Below are 18551 nucleotides of genomic sequence, written 5' to 3' on the forward strand. Positions count from 1 at the left end.
AGAGAATTAAGTTTCCTACTTTTTATGTTCTACGATATTTTTTGATCAGATGCGTAGTTCTCGAGATATATCAAGATATTTAAAAGTTCCGAAGCCGCACCAACATAATAGAGATACAGAAACACCGTGGCCCCTTTCTTTGAGATAACTCTGCACTATTGCGAGCTGCAAATGCCACTTCCAGCTTAGCTGTGCAGAAGAAGAACAACAAGAAGAAGAAATATCTCGGAATATGTCCGTCAGGCCCCTTCCCTTGAGCTAAATCTGCAAATATCTCGGAAACGATGCCAGCTATGGGAAAATGTTAAGAGACCTTTTTTGTAGAGAATTAAGTTTTCTACTTTTTATGTTTTATGATATTTCTTGATCAGATGCGTAGTTCTCGAGATATATCAAGATATTTAAAAGTTCCGAAGCCGCACCAACATAATAGAGATACAGAATCACCGTGGCCCCTTTCTTTGAGATAACTCTGCACTATTGCGCGCAGCAAATGCCACTTCCAGCTTAGCTGTGCAGAAGAAGAACAACAAGAAGAAGAAATATCTCGAAATATGTCCGTCAGGCCCCTTCCCTTGAGATAAATCTGCAAATATCTCGGAAACGAAGCGAGCTATGGCAAAATGTTAAGAGACCTTTTTTGTAGAGAATTAAGTTTCCTACTTTTTATGTTCTATGATATTTTTTGATCAGATGCGTAGTTCTCGAGATATATCAAGATATTTAAAAGTTTCGAAGCCGCACCAACATAATAGAGATACAGAAACACCGTGGCCCCTTTCTTTGAGATAACTCTGCACTATTGCGAGCTGCAAATGCCACTTCCAGCTTAGCTGTGCAGAAGAAGAACAACAAGAAGAAGAAATATCTCGAAATATGTCCGTCAGGCCCCTTCCCTTGAGATAAATCTGCAAATATCTCGGAAACGAAGCGAGCTATGGCAAAATGTTAAGAGACCTTTTTTGTAGAGAATTATGTTTCCTACAATTTACGTTCTCTGATATTTTTTGATCAGAAGCGTAGTTTTCGAGATATATCGAGATATTTAAAAGTTCCGAAGCCGCACCAACATAATAGAGATACAGAAACACCGTGGCCCCTTTCTTTGAGATAACTCTGCACTATTGCGACCTGCAAATGCCACTTCCAGCTTAGCTGTGCAGAAGAGGAACAACAAGAAGAAGAAATATCTCGGAATATGTCCGTCAGGCCCCTTCCCTTGAGCTAAATCTGCAAATATCTCGGAAACGATGCCGGTTATGGGAAAATGTTAAGAGACCTTTTTTGTAGAGAATTAAGTTTCCTACTTTTTATGTTCTATGATATTTTTTGATCAGATGCGTAGTTCTCGAGATATATCAAGATATTTAAAAGTTCCGAAGCCGCACCAACATAATAGAGATACAGAAACACCGTGGCCCCTTTCTTTGAGATAACTCTGCACTATTGCGCGCTGCAAATGCCACTTCCAGCTTAGCTGTGCAGAAGAAGAACAACAAGAAGAAGAAATATCTCGAAATATGTCCGTCAGGCCCCTTCCCTTGAGATAAATCTGCAAATATCTCGGAAACGAAGCGAGCTACGGCAAAATGTTAAGAGACCTTTTTTGTAGAAAATTAGGTTTCCTACTTTTTATGTTCTATGATATTTTTTGATCAGATGCGTAGTTCTCGAGATATATCAAGATATTTAAAAGTTCCGAAGCCGCACCAACATAATAGAGATACAGAAACACCGTGGCCCCTTTCTTTGCGATAACTCTGCACTATTGCAAGCTGCAAATGCCACTTCCAGCTTAGCTGTGCAGAAGAAGAACAACAAGAAGAAGAAATATCTCGGAATATGTCCGTCAGGCCCCTTCCCTTGAGCTAAATCTGCAAATATCTCGGAAACGATGCCAGCTATGGGAAAATGTTAAGAGACCTTTTTTGTAGAGAATTAAGTTTTCTACTTTTTATGTTTTATGATATTTCTTGATCAGATGCGTAGTTCTCGAGATATATCAAGATATTTAAAAGTTCCGAAGCCGCACCAACATAATAGAGATACAGAATCACCGTGGCCCCTTTCTTTGAGATAACTCTGCACTATTGCGCGCAGCAAATGCCACTTCCAGCTTAGCTGTGCAGAAGAAGAACAACAAGAAGAAGAAATATCTCGAAATATGTCCGTCAGGCCCCTTCCCTTGAGATAAATCTGCAAATATCTCGGAAACGAAGCGAGCTATGGCAAAATGTTAAGAGACCTTTTTTGTAGAGAATTAAGTTTCCTACTTTTTATGTTCTATGATATTTTTTGATCAGATGCGTAGTTCTCGAGATATATCAAGATATTTAAAAGTTTCGAAGCCGCACCAACATAATAGAGATACAGAAACACCGTGGCCCCTTTCTTTGAGATAACTCTGCACTATTGCGAGCTGCAAATGCCACTTCCAGCTTAGCTGTGCAGAAGAAGAACAACAAGAAGAAGAAATATCTCGAAATATGTCCGTCAGGCCCCTTCCCTTGAGATAAATCTGCAAATATCTCGGAAACGAAGCGAGCTATGGCAAAATGTTAAGAGACCTTTTTTGTAGAGAATTAAGTTTCCTACTTTTTATGTTCTATGATATTTTTTGATCAGATGCGTAGTTCTCGAGATATATCCTGATATTTAAAAGTTCCGAAGCGGCACCAACATAATAGAGATACAGAAACACCGTGGCCCCTTTCTTTGAGGTAACTCTGCACTATTGCGAGCTGCATATGCCACTTCCAGCTTAGCTGTGCAGAAGAAGAACAACAAGAAGAAGGAATATCTCGAAATATGTCCGTCAGGCCCCTTTCCTTGAGATAAATCTGCAAATATCTCGGAAACCATGCGAGCTATGGCAAAATGTTTAGAGACCTTATTTGTAGAGAATTAAGTTTCCTACTTTTTATGTTCTACGATATTTTTTGATCAGATGCGTAGTTCTCGAGATATATCAAGATATTTAAAAGTTCCGAAGCCGCACCAACATAATAGAGATACAGAAACACCGTGGCCCCTTTCTTTGAGATAACTCTGCACTATTGCGAGCTGCAAATGCCACTTCCAGCTTAGCTGTGCAGAAGAAGAACAACAAGAAGAAGAAATATCTCGAAATATGTCCGTCAGGCCCCTTCCCTTGAGATAAATCTGCAAATATCTCGGAAACGAAGCGAGCTATGGCAAAATGTTAAGAGACCTTTTTTGTAGAGAATTATGTTTCCTACAATTTACGTTCTCTGATATTTTTTGATCAGAAGCGTAGTTTTCGAGATATATCGAGATATTTAAAAGTTCCGAAGCCGCACCAACATAATAGAGATACAGAAACACCGTGGCCCCTTTCTTTGAGATAACTCTGCACTATTGCGACCTGCAAATGCCACTTCCAGCTTCGCTGTGCAGAAGAGGAACAACAAGAAGAAGAAATATATCGGAATATGTCTGTCAGGCCCCTTCCCTTGAGCTAAATCTGCAAATATCTCGGAAACGATGCCAGCTATGGGAAAATGTTAAGAGACCTTTTTTGTAGAGAATTAAGTTTCCTACTTTTTATGTTCTATGATATTTTTTGATCAGATGCGTAGTTCTCGAGATATATCAAGATATTTAAAAGCTCCGAAGCTGCACCAACATAATAGAGGTACAGAAACACCGTGGCCCCTTTCTTTGAGATAACTCTGCACTATTGCGAGCTGCAAATGCCACTTCCAGCTTAGCTGTGCAGAAGAGGAACAACAAGAAGAAGAAATATCTCGGAATATGTCCGTCAGGCCCCTTCCCTTGAGCTAAATCTGCAAATATCTCGGAAACGATGCCGGTTATGGGAAAATGTTAAGAGACCTTTTTTGTAGAGAATTAAGTTTCCTACTTTTTATGTTCTATGATATTTTTTGATCAGATGCGTAGTTCTCGAGATATATCAAGATATTTAAAAGTTCCGAAGCCGCACCAACATAATAGAGATACAGAAACACCGCGGCCCCTTTCTTTGAGATAACTCTGCACTATTGCGCGCTGCAAATGCCACTTCCAGCTTAGCTGTGCAGAAGAAGAACAACAAGAAGAAGAAATATCTCGAAATATGTCCGTCAGGCCCCTTCCCTTGAGATAAATCTGCAAATATCTCGGAAACGAAGCGAGCTACGGCAAAATGTTAAGAGACCTTTTTTGTAGAAAATTAGGTTTCCTACTTTTTATGTTCTATGATATTTTTTGATCAGATGCGTAGTTCTCGAGATATATCAAGATATTTAAAAGTTCCGAAGCCGCACCAACATAATAGAGATACAGAAACACCGTGGCCCCTTTCTTTGCGAAAACTCTGCACTATTGCGAGCTGCAAATGCCACTTCCAGCTTAGCTGTGCAGAAGAAGAACAACAAGAAGAAGAAATATCTCGGAATATGTCCGTCAGGCCCCTTCCCTTGAGCTAAATCTGCAAATATCTCGGAAACGATGCCAGCTATGGGAAAATGTTAAGAGACCTTTTTTGTAGAGAATTAAGTTTTCTACTTTTTATGTTTTATGATATTTCTTGATCAGATGCGTAGTTCTCGAGATATATCAAGATATTTAAAAGTTCCGAAGCCGCACCAACATAATAGAGATACAGAATCACCGTGGCCCCTTTCTTTGAGATAACTCTGCACTATTGCGCGCAGCAAATGCCACTTCCAGCTTAGCTGTGCAGAAGAAGAACAACAAGAAGAAGAAATATCTCGAAATATGTCCGTCAGGCCCCTTCCCTTGAGATAAATCTGCAAATATCTCGGAAACGAAGCGAGCTATGGCAAAATGTTAAGAGACCTTTTTTGTAGAGAATTAAGTTTCCTACTTTTTATGTTCTATGATATTTTTTGATCAGATGCGTAGTTCTCGAGATATATCAAGATATTTAAAAGTTTCGAAGCCGCACCAACATAATAGAGATACAGAAACACCGTGGCCCCTTTCTTTGAGATAACTCTGCACTATTGCGACCTGCAAATGCCACTTCCAGCTTAGCTGTGCAGAAGAGGAACAACAAGAAGAAGAAATATCTCGGAATATGTCCGTCAGGCCCCTTCCCTTGAGCTAAATCTGCAAATATCTCGGAAACGATGCCGGTTATGGGAAAATGTTAAGAGACCTTTTTTGTAGAGAATTAAGTTTCCTACGTTTTATGTTCTATGATATTTTTTGATCAGATGCGTAGTTCTCGAGATATATCAAGATATTTAAAAGTTCCGAAGCCGCACCAACATAATAGAGATACAGAAACACCGTGGCCCCTTTCTTTGAGATAACTCTGCACTATTGCGCGCTGCAAATGCCACTTCCAGCTTAGCTGTGGAGAAGAAGAACAACAAGAAGAAGAAATATCTCGAAATATGTCCGTCAGGCCCCTTCCCTTGAGATAAATCTGCAAATATCTCGGAAACGAAGCGAGCTACGGCAAAATGTTAAGAGACCTTTTTTGTAGAAAATTAGGATTCCTACTTTTTATGTTCTATGATATTTTTTGATCAGAAGCGTAGTTTCCGAGATATATCGAGATATTTAAAAGTTCCGAAGCCGCACCAACATAATAGGGATACAGAAACACCGTGGCCCCTTTCTTTGAGATAACTCTGCACTAGTGCGAGCCGTAAATGCCACTTCCAGCTTAGCTGTGCAGAAGAAGAACAACAAGAAGAAGAAATATCTCGAAATATGTCCGTCAGGCCCCTTCCCTTGAGATAAATCTGCAAATATCTCGGAAACGAAGCGAGCTGCGGCAAAATGTTGAGAGACCTTTTTTGTAGAGAATTAAGTTTCCTACTTTTTATGTTCTATGATATTTTTTGATCAGATGCGTAGTTCTCGAGATATATCAAGATATTTAAAAGTTCCGAAGCCGCACCAACATAATAGAGATACAGAAACACCGCGGCCCCTTTCTTTGAGATAACTCTGCACTATTGCGAGCTGGAAATGCCACTTCCAGTTTAGCTGTGCGGAAGAAGAACAACAAGAAGAAGAAATATCTGGAAATATGTCCGTCAGGCCCCTTCCCTTGAGATAAATCTGCAAATATCTCGGAAACGAAGCGAGCTATGGCAAAATGTTGAGAGACCTTTTTTGTGGAGAATTAAGTTTCCTACTATTTATGTTCTATGATATTTTTGGATCAGATGCGTAGTTCTCGAGATATATCAAGATATTTAAAAGTTCCGAAGCCGCACCAACATAATAGAGATACAGAAACACCGTGGCCCCTTTCTTTGAGATAACTCTGCACTAGTGCGAGCCGCAAATGCCACTTCCAGCTTAGCTGTGCAGAAGAAGAACAACAAGAAGAAGAAATATCTCGAAATATGTCCGTCAGGCCACTTCCCTTGAGATAAATCTGCAAATATCTCGGAAACGAAGCGAGCTGCGGCAAAATGTTGAGAGACCTTTTTTGTAGAGAATTAAGTTTCCTACTTTTTATGTTCTATGATATTTTTTGATCAGATGCGTAGTTCTCGAGGTATATCAAGATATTTAAAAGTTCCGAAGCCGCACCAGCATAATAGAGATACAGAAACACCGTGGCCCCTTTCTTTGAGATAACTCTGCACTACTGCGAGCTGCAAATGCCACTTCCAGCTTAGCTGTGCAGAAGAAGAACAACAAGAAGAAGAAATATCTCGAAATATGTCCGTCAGGCCCCTTCCCTTGAGATAAATCTGCAAATATCTCGGAAACGAAGAGAGCTACGGCAAAATGTTAAGAGACCTTTTTTATAGAGAATTAAGTTTCCTACTTTTTATGTTCTATGATATTTTTTGATCAGATGCGTAGTTCTCGAGATATATCAAGATATTTAAAAGTTCCGAAGCCGCACCAACATAATAGAGATACAGAAACACCGTGGCCCCTTTCTTTGAGATAACTCTGCACTATTGCGAGCTGCAAATGCCACTTCCAGCTTAGCTGTGCAGAAGAAGAACAACAAGAAGAAGAAATATCTCGAAATATGTCCGTCAGGCCCCTTCCCTTGAGATAAATCTGCAAATATCTCGGAAACGAAGCGAGCTGCGGCAAAATGTTGAGAGACCTTTTTTGTAGAGAATTAAGTTTCCTACTTTTTATGTTCTATGATATTTTTTGATCAGATGCGTAGTTCTCGAGATATATCAAGATATTTAAAAGTTCCGAAGCCGCACCAACATAATAGAGATACAGAAACACCGCGGCCCCTTTCTTTGAGATAACTCTGCACTATTGCGAGCTGTAAATGCTACTTCCAGCTTAGCTGTGCAGAAGAAGAACAACAAGAAGAAGAAATATCTCGAAATATGTCCGTCAGGCCCCTTCCCTTGAGATATATCTGCAAATATCTCGGAAACGAAGCGAGCTATGGCAAAATGTTAAGAGACCTTTTTTGTAGAGAATTATGTTTCCTACAATTTATGTTCTATGATATTTTTTGATCAGAAGCGTAGTTTTCGAGATATATCGAGATATTTAAAAGTTCCGAAGCCGCACCAACAAAATAGAGATACAGAAACACCGTGGCCCCTTTCTTTGAGATAACTCTGCACTATTGCGAGCTGTAAATGCTACTTCCAGCTTAGCTGTGCAGAAGAAGAACAACAAGAAGAAGAAATATCTCGAAATATTTCCGTCAGGCCCCTTCCCTTGAGATAAATCTGCAAATATCTCGGAAACGAAGCGAGCTATGGCAAAATGTTAAGAGACCTTTTTTGTAGAGAATTAAGTTTCCTACTTTTTATGTTCTATGATATTTTTTGATCAGATGCGTAGTTCTCGAGATATATCCAGATATTTAAAAGTTCCGAAGCGGCACCAACATAATAGAGATACAGAAACACCGTGGCCCCTTTCTTTGAGATAACTCTGCACTATTGCGAGCTGCAAATGCCACTTCCAGCTTAGCTGTGCAGAAGAAGAACAACAAGAAGAAGAAATATCTCGAAATATGTCCGTCAGGCCCCTTCCCTTGAGATAAATCTGCAAATATCTCGGAAACGAAGCGAGCTATGGCAAAATCTTAAGAGACCTTTTTTGTAGAGAATTATGTTTCCTACAATTTACGTTCTCTGATATTTTTTGATCAGAAGCGTAGTTCTCGAGATATATCAAGATATTTAAAAGTTCCGAAGCCGCACCAACATAATAGAGATACAGAAACACCGTGGCCCCTTTCTTTGAGATAACTCTGCACTATTGCGAGCTGCAAATGCCACTTCCAGCTTAGCTGTGCAGAAGAAGAACAACAAGAAGAAGAAATATCTCGAAATATGTCCGTCAGGCCCCTTCCCTTGAGATAAATCTGCAAATATCTCGGAAACGAAGCGAGCGATTGCAAAACGTTAAGAGACCTTTTTTGTAGAGAATTAAGTTTCCTACTTTTTATGTTCTATGATATTTTTTGATCAGATGCGTAGTTCTCGAGATATATCAAGATATTTAAAAGTTCCGAAGCCGCACCAACATAATAGAGATACAGAAACACCGTGGCCCCTTTCTTTGAGATAACTCTGCACTATTGCGAGCTGCAAATGCCACTTCCAGCTTAGCTGTGCAGAAGAAGAACAACAAGAAGAAGAAATATCTGGAAATATGTCCGTCAGGCCCCTTCCCTTGAGATAAATCTGCAAATATCTCGGAAACGAAGCGAGCTACGGCAAAATGTTAAGAGACCTTTTTTGTAGAAAATTAGGATTCCTACTTTTTATGTTCTATGATATTTTTTGATCAGAAGCGTAGTTTCCGAGATATATCGAGATATTTAAAAGTTCCGAAGCCGCACCAACATAATAGGGATACAGAAACACCGTGGCCCCTTTCTTTGAGATAACTCTGCACTAGTGCGAGCCGTAAATGCCACTTCCAGCTTAGCTGTGCAGAAGAAGAACAACAAGAAGAAGAAATATCTCGAAATATGTCCGTCAGGCCCCTTCCCTTGAGATAAATCTGCAAATATCTCGGAAACGAAGCGAGCTATGGCAAAATGTTAAGAGACCTTTTTTGTAGAGAATTAAGTTTCCTACTTTTTATGTTCTATAATATTTTTTGATCAGATGCGTAGTTCTCGAGATATATCAAGATATTTAAAAGTTCCGAAGCCGCACTAACATAATAGAGATACAGAAACACCGTGGCCCCTTTCTTTGAGATAACTCTGCACTATTGCGCGCTGCAAATGCCACTTCCAGCTTAGCTGTGCAGAAGAAGAACAACAAGAAGAAGAAATATCTCGAAATATGTCCGTCAGGCCCCTTCCCTTGAGATAAATCTGCAAATATCTCGGAAACGAAGCGAGCTATGGCAAAATGTTAAGAGACCTTTTTTGTAGAGAATTAAGTTTCCTACTTTTTATGATCTATGATATTTTTTGATCAGATGCGTAGTTCTCGAGATATATCAAGATATTTAAAAGTTCCGAAGCCGCACCAACATAATAGAGATACAGAAACACCGTGGCCCCTTTCTTTGAGATAACTCTGCACTACTGCGAGCTGCAAATGCCACTTCCAGCTTAGCTGTGCAGAAGAAGAACAACAAGAAGAAGAAATATCTCGAAATATGTCCGTCAGGCCCCTTCCCTTGAGATAAATCTGCAAATATCTCGGAAACGAAGCGAGCTATGGCAAAATGTTAAGAGACCTTTTTTGTAGAAAATTATGTTTCCTACAATTTACGTTCTCTGATATTTTTTGATCAGAAGCGTAGTTTTCGAGATATATCGAGATATTTAAAAGTTCCGAAGCCGCACCAACATAATAGAGATACAGAAACACCGTGGCCCCTTTCTTTGAGATAACTCTGCACTATTGCGACCTGCAAATGCCACTTCCAGCTTAGCTGTGCAGAAGAAGAACAACAAGAAGACGAAATATCTCGAAATATGTCCCTCAGGCCCCTTCCCTTGAGATAAATCTGCAAATATCTCGGAAACCAAGCGAGCTATGGCAAAATGTTAAGAGACCTTATTTGTAGAGAATTAAGTTTCCTACTTTTTATGTTCTACGATATTTTTTGATCAGATGCGTAGTTCTCGAGATATATCAAGATATTTAAAAGTTCCGAAGCCGCACCAACATAATAGAGATACAGAAACACCGTGGCCCCTTTCTTTGAGATAACTCTGCACTATTGCGAGCTGCAAATGCCACTTCCAGCTTAGCTGTGCAGAAGAAGAACAACAAGAAGAAGAAATATCTCGAAATATGTCCGTCAGGCCCCTTCCCTTGAGATAAATCTGCAAATATCTCGGAAACGAAGCGAGCTATCGCAAAATGTTAAGAGACCTTTTTTGTAGAGAATTAAGTTTCCTACTTTTTATGATCTATGATATTTTTTGATCAGATGCGTAGTTCTCGAGATATATCAAGATATTTAAAAGTTCCGAAGCCGCACCAACATAATAGAGATACAGAAACACCGTGGCCCCTTTCTTTGAGATAACTCTGCACTACTGCGAGCTGCAAATGCCACTTCCAGCTTAGCTGTGCAGAAGAAGAACAACAAGAAGAAGAAATATCTCGAAATATGTCCGTCAGGCCCCTTCCCTTGAGATAAATCTGCAAATATCTCGGAAACGAAGCGAGCTATGGCAAAATGTTAAGAGACCTTTTTTGTAGAAAATTATGTTTCCTACAATTTACGTTCTCTGATATTTTTTGATCAGAAGCGTAGTTTTCGAGATATATCGAGATATTTAAAAGTTCCGAAGCCGCACCAACATAATAGAGATACAGAAACACCGTGGCCCCTTTCTTTGAGATAACTCTGCACTATTGCGACCTGCAAATGCCACTTCCAGCTTAGCTGTGCAGAAGAAGAACAACAAGAAGAAGAAATATCTCGAAATATGTCCCTCAGGCCCCTTCCCTTGAGATAAATCTGCAAATATCTCGGAAACCAAGCGAGCTATGGCAAAATGTTAAGAGACCTTATTTGTAGACAATTAAGTTTCCTACTTTTTATGTTCTATGATATTTTTTGATCAGATGCGTAGTTCTCGAGATATATCAAGATATTTAAAAGTTCCGAAGCTGCACCAACATAATAGAGGTGCAGAAACACCGTGGCCTCTTTCTTTGAGATAACTCTGCACTATTGCGAGCTGCAAATGCCACTTCCAGCTTAGCTGTGCAGAAGAAGAACAACAAGAAGAAGAAATATCACGAAATATGTCCGTTAGGCCCCTTCCCTTGAGATAAATCTGCAAATATCTCGGAAACGAAGCGAGCTATGGCAAAATGTTAAGAGACCTTTTTTGTAGAGAATTGAGTTTCCTACTTTTTATGTTCTATGATATTTTTTGATCAGATGCGTAGTTCTCGAGATATATCAAGATATTTAAAAGTTCCGAAGCCGCACCAACATAATAGAGATACAGAAACACCGTGGCCCCTTTCTTTGAGATAACTCTGCACTATTGCGAGCTGTAAATGCCACTTCCAGCTTAGCTGTGCAGAAGAAGAACAACAAGAAGAAGAAATATCTCGAAATATGTCCGTCAGGCCCCTTCCCTTGACATAAATCTGCAAATATCTCGGAAACGAAGAGAGCTATGGCAAAATGATAAGAGACCTTTTTTGTAGAGAATTAAGTTGCCTACTTTTTATGTTCTATGATATTTTTTGATCAGATGCGTAGTTCTCGAGATATATCAAGATATTTAAACGTTCCGAAGCCGCACCAACATAATAGAGATTCAGAAACACCGTGGCCCCTTTCTTTGAGATAACTCTGCACTTTTGCGAGCTGCAAATGCCACTTCCAGCTTAGCTGTGCAGAGGAAGAACAACAAGAAGAAGAAATATCTCGAAATATGTCCGTCAGGCCAGTTCCTTTGAGCTGAATCTGCAAATATCTCGGAAACGAAGCGAGCTATGGCAAAATGTTGAGAGACCTTTTTTGTAATGAATTATGTTTCCTACAATTTATGTTCTATGATATTTTTTGATCAGAAGCGTAGTTTTCGAGATATATTGAGATATTTAAAAGTTCCGAAGCCGCACCAACATAATAGAGATACAGAAACACCGTGGCCCCTTTCTTTCAGATAACTATGCACTATTGCGAGCTGCAAATGCCACTTCCAGCTTAGCTGTGCAGAAGAAGAACAACAAGAAGAAGAAATATCTCGAAATATGTCCGTCAGGCCCCTTCCCTCGAGATAAATCTGCAAATATCTCGGAAACGAAGCGAGCTATGGCAAAATGTTAAGAGACCTTTTTTGTAGAGAATTAAGTTTCCTACTTTTTATCTTCTATGATATTTTCTGACCAGATTCGTAGTTCTCGAGATATATCAAGATATTTAAAAGTTCCGAAGCCGCACCAACATAATAGAGATACAGAAACACCGTGGCCTCTTTCTTTGAGATAACTCCGCACTATTGCGAGCTGCAAATGCCACTTCCAGCTTAGCTGTGCAGAAGAGGAACAACAAGATGAAGAAATATCTCGGAATATGTCCGTCAGGCCCCTTCCCTTGAGATATATCTGCAAATATCTCGGAAACAAAGCGAGCTATGGCAAAATGTTAAGAGACCTTTTTTGTAGAGAATTATGTTTCCTACAATTTATGTTCTATGATGTTTTTTGATCAGAAGCGTAGTTTTCGAGATATATCGAGATATTTAAAAGTTCCGAAGCCGCACCAACATAATAGAGATACAGAAACACCGTGGCCCCTTTCGTTCAGATAACTATGCACTATTGCGAGCTGCAAATGCCACTTCCAGCTTAGCTGTGCAGAAGAAGAACAACAAGAGGAAGAAATATCTCGAAATATGTCCGTCAGGCCCCTTACCTTGAGATAAATCTGCAAATATCTCGGAAACGAAGCGAGCTATGGCAAAATGTTAAGAGACCTTTTTTGTAGAGAATTAAGTTTCCTACTTTTTATCTTCTATGATATTTTCTGACCAGATTCGTAGTTCTCGAGATATATCAAGATATTTAAAAGTTCCGAAGCCGCACCAACATAATAGAGATACAGAAACACCGTGGTCCCTTTCTTTGAGATAACTCTGCACTATTGCGAGCTGTAAATGCCACTTCCAGCTTAGCTGTGCAGAAGAAGAACAACAAGAAGAAGAAATATCTCGAAATATGTCCGTCAGGCCCCTTCCCTTGAGATATATCTGCAAATATCTCGGAAACGAAGTGAGCTATGGCAAAATGTTAAGAGACCTTTTTTGTAGATAATTATGTTTCCTACAATTCATGTTCTATGATATTTTTTGATCAGACGCGTAGTTCTCGAGATATATCAAGATATTTAAAAGTTCCGAAGCCGCACCAACATAATAGAGATACAGAAACACCGTGGCCCCTCTCTTCGAGATAACTCTGCACTATTGCGAGTTGGAAATGCCACTTCCAGCTTAGCTGTGCAGAAGAAGAACAACAAGAAGAAGAAATATCACGAAATATGTCCGTTAGGCCCCTTCCCTTGAGATAAATCTGCAAATATCTCGGAAACGAAGCGAGCTATGGCAAAATGTTAAGAGACCTTTTTTATAGAGAATTGAGTTTCCTACTTTTTATGTTCTATGATATTTTTTGATCAGATGCGTAGTTCTCGAGATATATCAGGATATTTAAAAGTTCCGAAGCCGCACCAACATAATAGAGATACAGAAACACCGTGGCCCCTTTCTTTGAGATAACTCTGCACTATTGCGAGCTGCAAATGCCACTTCCAGCTTAGCTGTGCAGAAGAAGAACAACAAGAAGAAGAAATATCTCGAAATATGTCCGTCAGGCCCCTTCCCTTGAGATAAATCTGCAAATATCTCGGAAACGAAGAGAGCTATGGCAAAATGATAAGAGACCTTTTTTGTAGAGAATTAAGTTGCCTACTTTTTATGTTCTATGATATTTTTTGATCAGAAGCGTAGTTTTCGAGATATATCGAGATATTTAAAAGTTCCGAAGCCGCACCAACATAATAGAGATACAGAAACACCGTGGCCCCTTTCTTTGAGATAACTCTGCACTAGTGCGAGCTGCAAATGCCACTTCCAGCTTAGCTGTGCAGAAGAAGAACAACAAGAAGAAGAAATATCACGAAATATGCCCGTTAGGCCCCTTCCCTTGAGATAAATCTGCAAATATCTCGGAAACGAAGCGAGCTATGGCAAAATGTTAAGAGACCTTTTTTGTAGCGAATTAAGTTTCCTACTTTTTATCTTCTATGATATTTTCTGATCAGATGCGTAGTTCTCGAGATATATCAAGATATTTAAAAGTTCCGAAGCCGCACCAACATAATAGAGATACAGAAACACCGTGGCCCCTCTCTTTGAGATAACTCTGCACAATTGCGAGCTGCAAATGCCACTTCCAGCTTAGCTGTGCAGAAGAGGAACAACAAGAAGAAGAAATATCTCGAAATATGTCCGTCAGGCCCCTTCCCTTGAGATAAATCTGCAAATATCTCGGAAACGAAGCGAGCTATGGCAAAATGTTAAGAGACCTTTTGTGTAGAGAATTATGTTTCCTACTTTTTATGTTCTATGATATTTTTTGATCAGACGCGTAGTTCTCGAGATATATCAAGATATTTAAAAGTTCCGAAGCCGCACCAACATAATAGAGATACAGAAACACCGTGGCTCCTTTCTTTGAGATAACTCTGCACTATTGCGACCTGGAAATGCCACTTCCAGTTTAGCTGTGCAGAAGAAGAACAACAAGAAGAAGAAATATCTCGAAATATGTCCGTTAGGCCCCTTCCCTTGAGATAAATCTGCAAATATCTCGGAAACGAAGCGAGCTATGGCAAAATGTTAAGAGACCTTTTTTGTAGAGAATTAAGTTTCCTACTTTTTATGTTCTATGATATTTTTTGATCAGATGCGTAGTTCTCGAGATATATCAAGATATTTAAAAGTTCCGAAGCTGCAACAACATAATAGAGGTGCAGAAACACCGTGGCCTCTTTCTTTGAGATAACTCTGCACTATTGCGAGCTGCAAATGCCACTTCCAGCTTACCTGTGCAGAAGAGGAACAACAAGAAGAAGAAATATCTCGGAATATGTCCGTCAGGCCCCTTCCCTTGAGATAAATCTGCAAATATCTCGGAAACGATGCCAGCTATGGGAAAATGTTAAGAGACTTTTTTGTAGAGAATTAAGTTTCCTACTTTTTATCTTCTATGATATTTTCTGATTAGATGCGTAGTTCTCGAGATATATCAAGATATTTAAAAGTTCCGAAGCCGCACCAACATAATAGAGATACAGAAACACCGTGGCCCCTTTCTTTCAGATAGCTATGCACTATTGCGAGCTGCAAATGCCACTTCCAGCTTAGCTGTGCAGAAGAAGAACAACAAGAAGAAGAAATATCTCGAAATATGTCCGTCAGGCCCCTTACCTTGAGATAAATCTGCAAATATCTCGGAAACGAAGCGAGCTATGGCAAAATGTTAAGAGACCTTTTTTGTAGAGAATTAAGTTTCCTACTTTTTATCTTCTATGATATTTTCTGATTAGATGCGTAGTTCTCGAGATATATCAAGATATTTAAAAGTTCCGAAGCCGCACCAACATAATAGAGATACAGAAACATCGTGGCCCCTCTCTTTGAGATAACTCTGCACTAGTGCGAGCCGCAAATGCCACTTCCAGCTTAGCTGTGCAGAAGAAGAACAACAAGAAGAAGAAATATCTCGAAATATGTCCGTCAGGCCCCTTCCCTTGAGATAAATCTGCAAATATCTCGGAAACGAAGCGAGCTATGGCAAAATGTTAAGAGACCTTTTTTGTAGAGAATTAAGTTTCCTACTTTGTATGTTCTATGATAGTGTTTGATCAGACGCGTAGTTCTCGAGATATATCAAGATATTTAAAAGTTCCGAAGCCGCACCAACATAATAGAGATACAGAAACACCGTGGCCCCTTTCTTTGAGATATCTCTGCACTATTGCGAGCTGCAAATGCCACTTCCAGCTTAGCTGCGCAGAAGAAGAACAACAAGAAGAAGAAATATCTCGAAATATGTCCGTCAGGCCCCTTCCCTTGAGATATATCTGCAAATATCTCGGAAACGAAGCGAGCTATGGCAAAATGTTAAGAGACCTTTTTTGTAGAGAATTATGTTTCCTAGAATTTATGTTCTATGATATTTTCTGATCAGATGCGTAGTTCTCGAGATATATCAAGATATTTAAAAGTTCCGAAGCCGCACCAACATAATAGAGATACAGAAACACCGTGGCCCCTTTCTTTGAGATAACTCTGCACTATTGCGAGCTGTAAATGCCACTTCCAGCTTAGCTGTGCAGAAGAAGAACAACAAGAAGAAGAAATATCTCGAAGTATGTCCGTCAGGCCCCTTCCCTTGAGATATATCTGCAAATATCTCGGAAACGAAGCGAGCTATGGCAAAATGTTAAGAGACCTTTTTTGTAGAGAATTAAGTTTCCTACTTTTTATGTTCTATGATATTTTTTGATCAGATGCGTAGTTCTCGAGATATATCAAGATATTTAAAAGTTCCGAAGCCGCACCAACATAATAGGGATACAGAAACACCGTGGCCCCTTTCTTTGAGATAACTCTGCACTAGTGCGAGCCGCAAATGCCACTTCCAGCTTAGCTGTGCAGAAGAAGAACAACAAGAAGGAGAAATATCTCGAAATATGTCCGTCAGGCCCCTTCCCTTGAGATAAATCTGCAAATATCTCGGAAACGAAGCGAGCTATGGCAAAATGTTAAGAGACCTTTTTTGTAGAGAATTAAGTTTCCTACTTTGTATGTTCTATGATATTGTTTGATCAGACGCGTAGTTCTCGAGATATATCAAGATATTTAAAAGTTCCGAAGCCGCACCAACATAATAGAGATACAGAAACACCGTGGCCCCTTTCTTTGAGATATCTCTGCACTATTGCGAGCTGCAAATGCCACTTCCAGCTTAGCTGCGCAGAAGAAGAACAACAAGAAGAAGAAATATCTCGAAATATGTCCGTCAGGCCACTTCCCTTGAGATATATCTGCAAATATCTCGGAAACGAAGCGAGCTATGGCAAAATGTTAAGAGACCTTTTTTGTAGAGAATTATGTTTCCTAGAATTTATGTTCTATGATATTTTCTGATCAGATGCGTAGTTCTCGAGATATATCAAGATATTTAAAAGTTCCGAAGCCGCACCAACATAATAGAGATACAGAAACACCGTGGCCCCTTTCTTTGAGATAACTCTGCACTATTGCGAGCTGTAAATGCCACTTCCAGCTTAGCTGTGCAGAAGAAGAGCAACAAGAAGAAGAAATATCTCGAAGTATGTCCGTCAGGCCCCTTCCCTTGAGATATATCTGCAAATATCTCGGAAACGAAGCGAGCTATGGCAAAATGTTAAGAGACCTTTTTTGTAGAGAATTAAGTTTCCTACTTTTTATGTTCTATGATATTTTTTGATCAGATGCGTAGTTCTCGAGATATATCAAGATATTTAAAAGTTCCGAAGCCGCACCAACATAATAGGGATACAGAAACACCGTGGCCCCTTTCTTTGAGATAACTCTGCACTAGTGCGAGCCGCAAATGCCACTTCCAGCTTAGGTGTGCAGAAGAAGAACAACAAGAAGAAGAAATATCTCGAAATATGTCCGTCAGGCCCCTTCCCTTGAGATAAATCTGCAAATATCTCGGAAACGAAGCGAGCTATCGCAAAATGTTAAGAGACCTTTTTTGTAGAGAATTATGTTTCCTACAATTTATGTTCTATGATATTTTTTGATCAGAAGCGTAGTTTTCGAGATATATCGAGATATTTAAAAGTTCCGAAGCCGCACCAACATAATAGGGATACAGAAACACCGTGGCCCCTTTCTTTGAGATAACTCTGCACTAGTGCGAGCCGCAAATGCCACTTCCAGCTTAGCTGTGCAGAAGAAGAACAACAAGAAGAAGAAATATCTCGAAATATGTCCGTCAGGCCACTTCCCTTGAGATAAATCTGCAAATATCTCGGAAACGAAGCGAGCTATGGCAAAATCTTAAGAGACGTTTTTTGTAGAGAATTATGTTTCCTACAATTTATGTTCTATGATATTTTTTGATCAGAAGCGTAGTTTTCGAGATATATCGAGATATTTAAAAGTTCCGAAGCCGCACCAACATAATAGAGATACAGAAACACCGTGGCCCCTTTCTTTGAGATAACTCTGCACTAGTGCGAGCCGCAAATGCCACTTCCAGCTTAGCTGTGCAGAAGAAGAACAACAAGAAGAAGAAATATCTCGAAATATGTCCGTCAGGCCCCTTCCCTTGAGATAAATCTGCAAATATCTCGGAAACGAAGCGAGCTATGGCAAAATGTTAAGAGACCTTTTTTGTAGAGAATTAAGTTTCCTACTTTTTATGTTCTATGATATTTTTTGATCAGATGCGTAGTTCTCGAGATATATCAAGATATTTAAAAGTTCCGAAGCCGCACCAACATAATAGGGATACAGAAACACCGTGGCCCCTTTCTTTGAGATAACTCTGCACTAGTGCGAGCCGCAAATGCCACTTCCAGCTTAGCTGTGCAGA

The sequence above is a fragment of the Osmia lignaria genome, unplaced genomic scaffold, assembly GCF_051020975.1.
Source record: "Osmia lignaria lignaria isolate PbOS001 unplaced genomic scaffold, iyOsmLign1 scaffold0005, whole genome shotgun sequence".
NCBI lineage: Eukaryota > Metazoa > Arthropoda > Insecta > Hymenoptera > Megachilidae > Osmia > Osmia lignaria.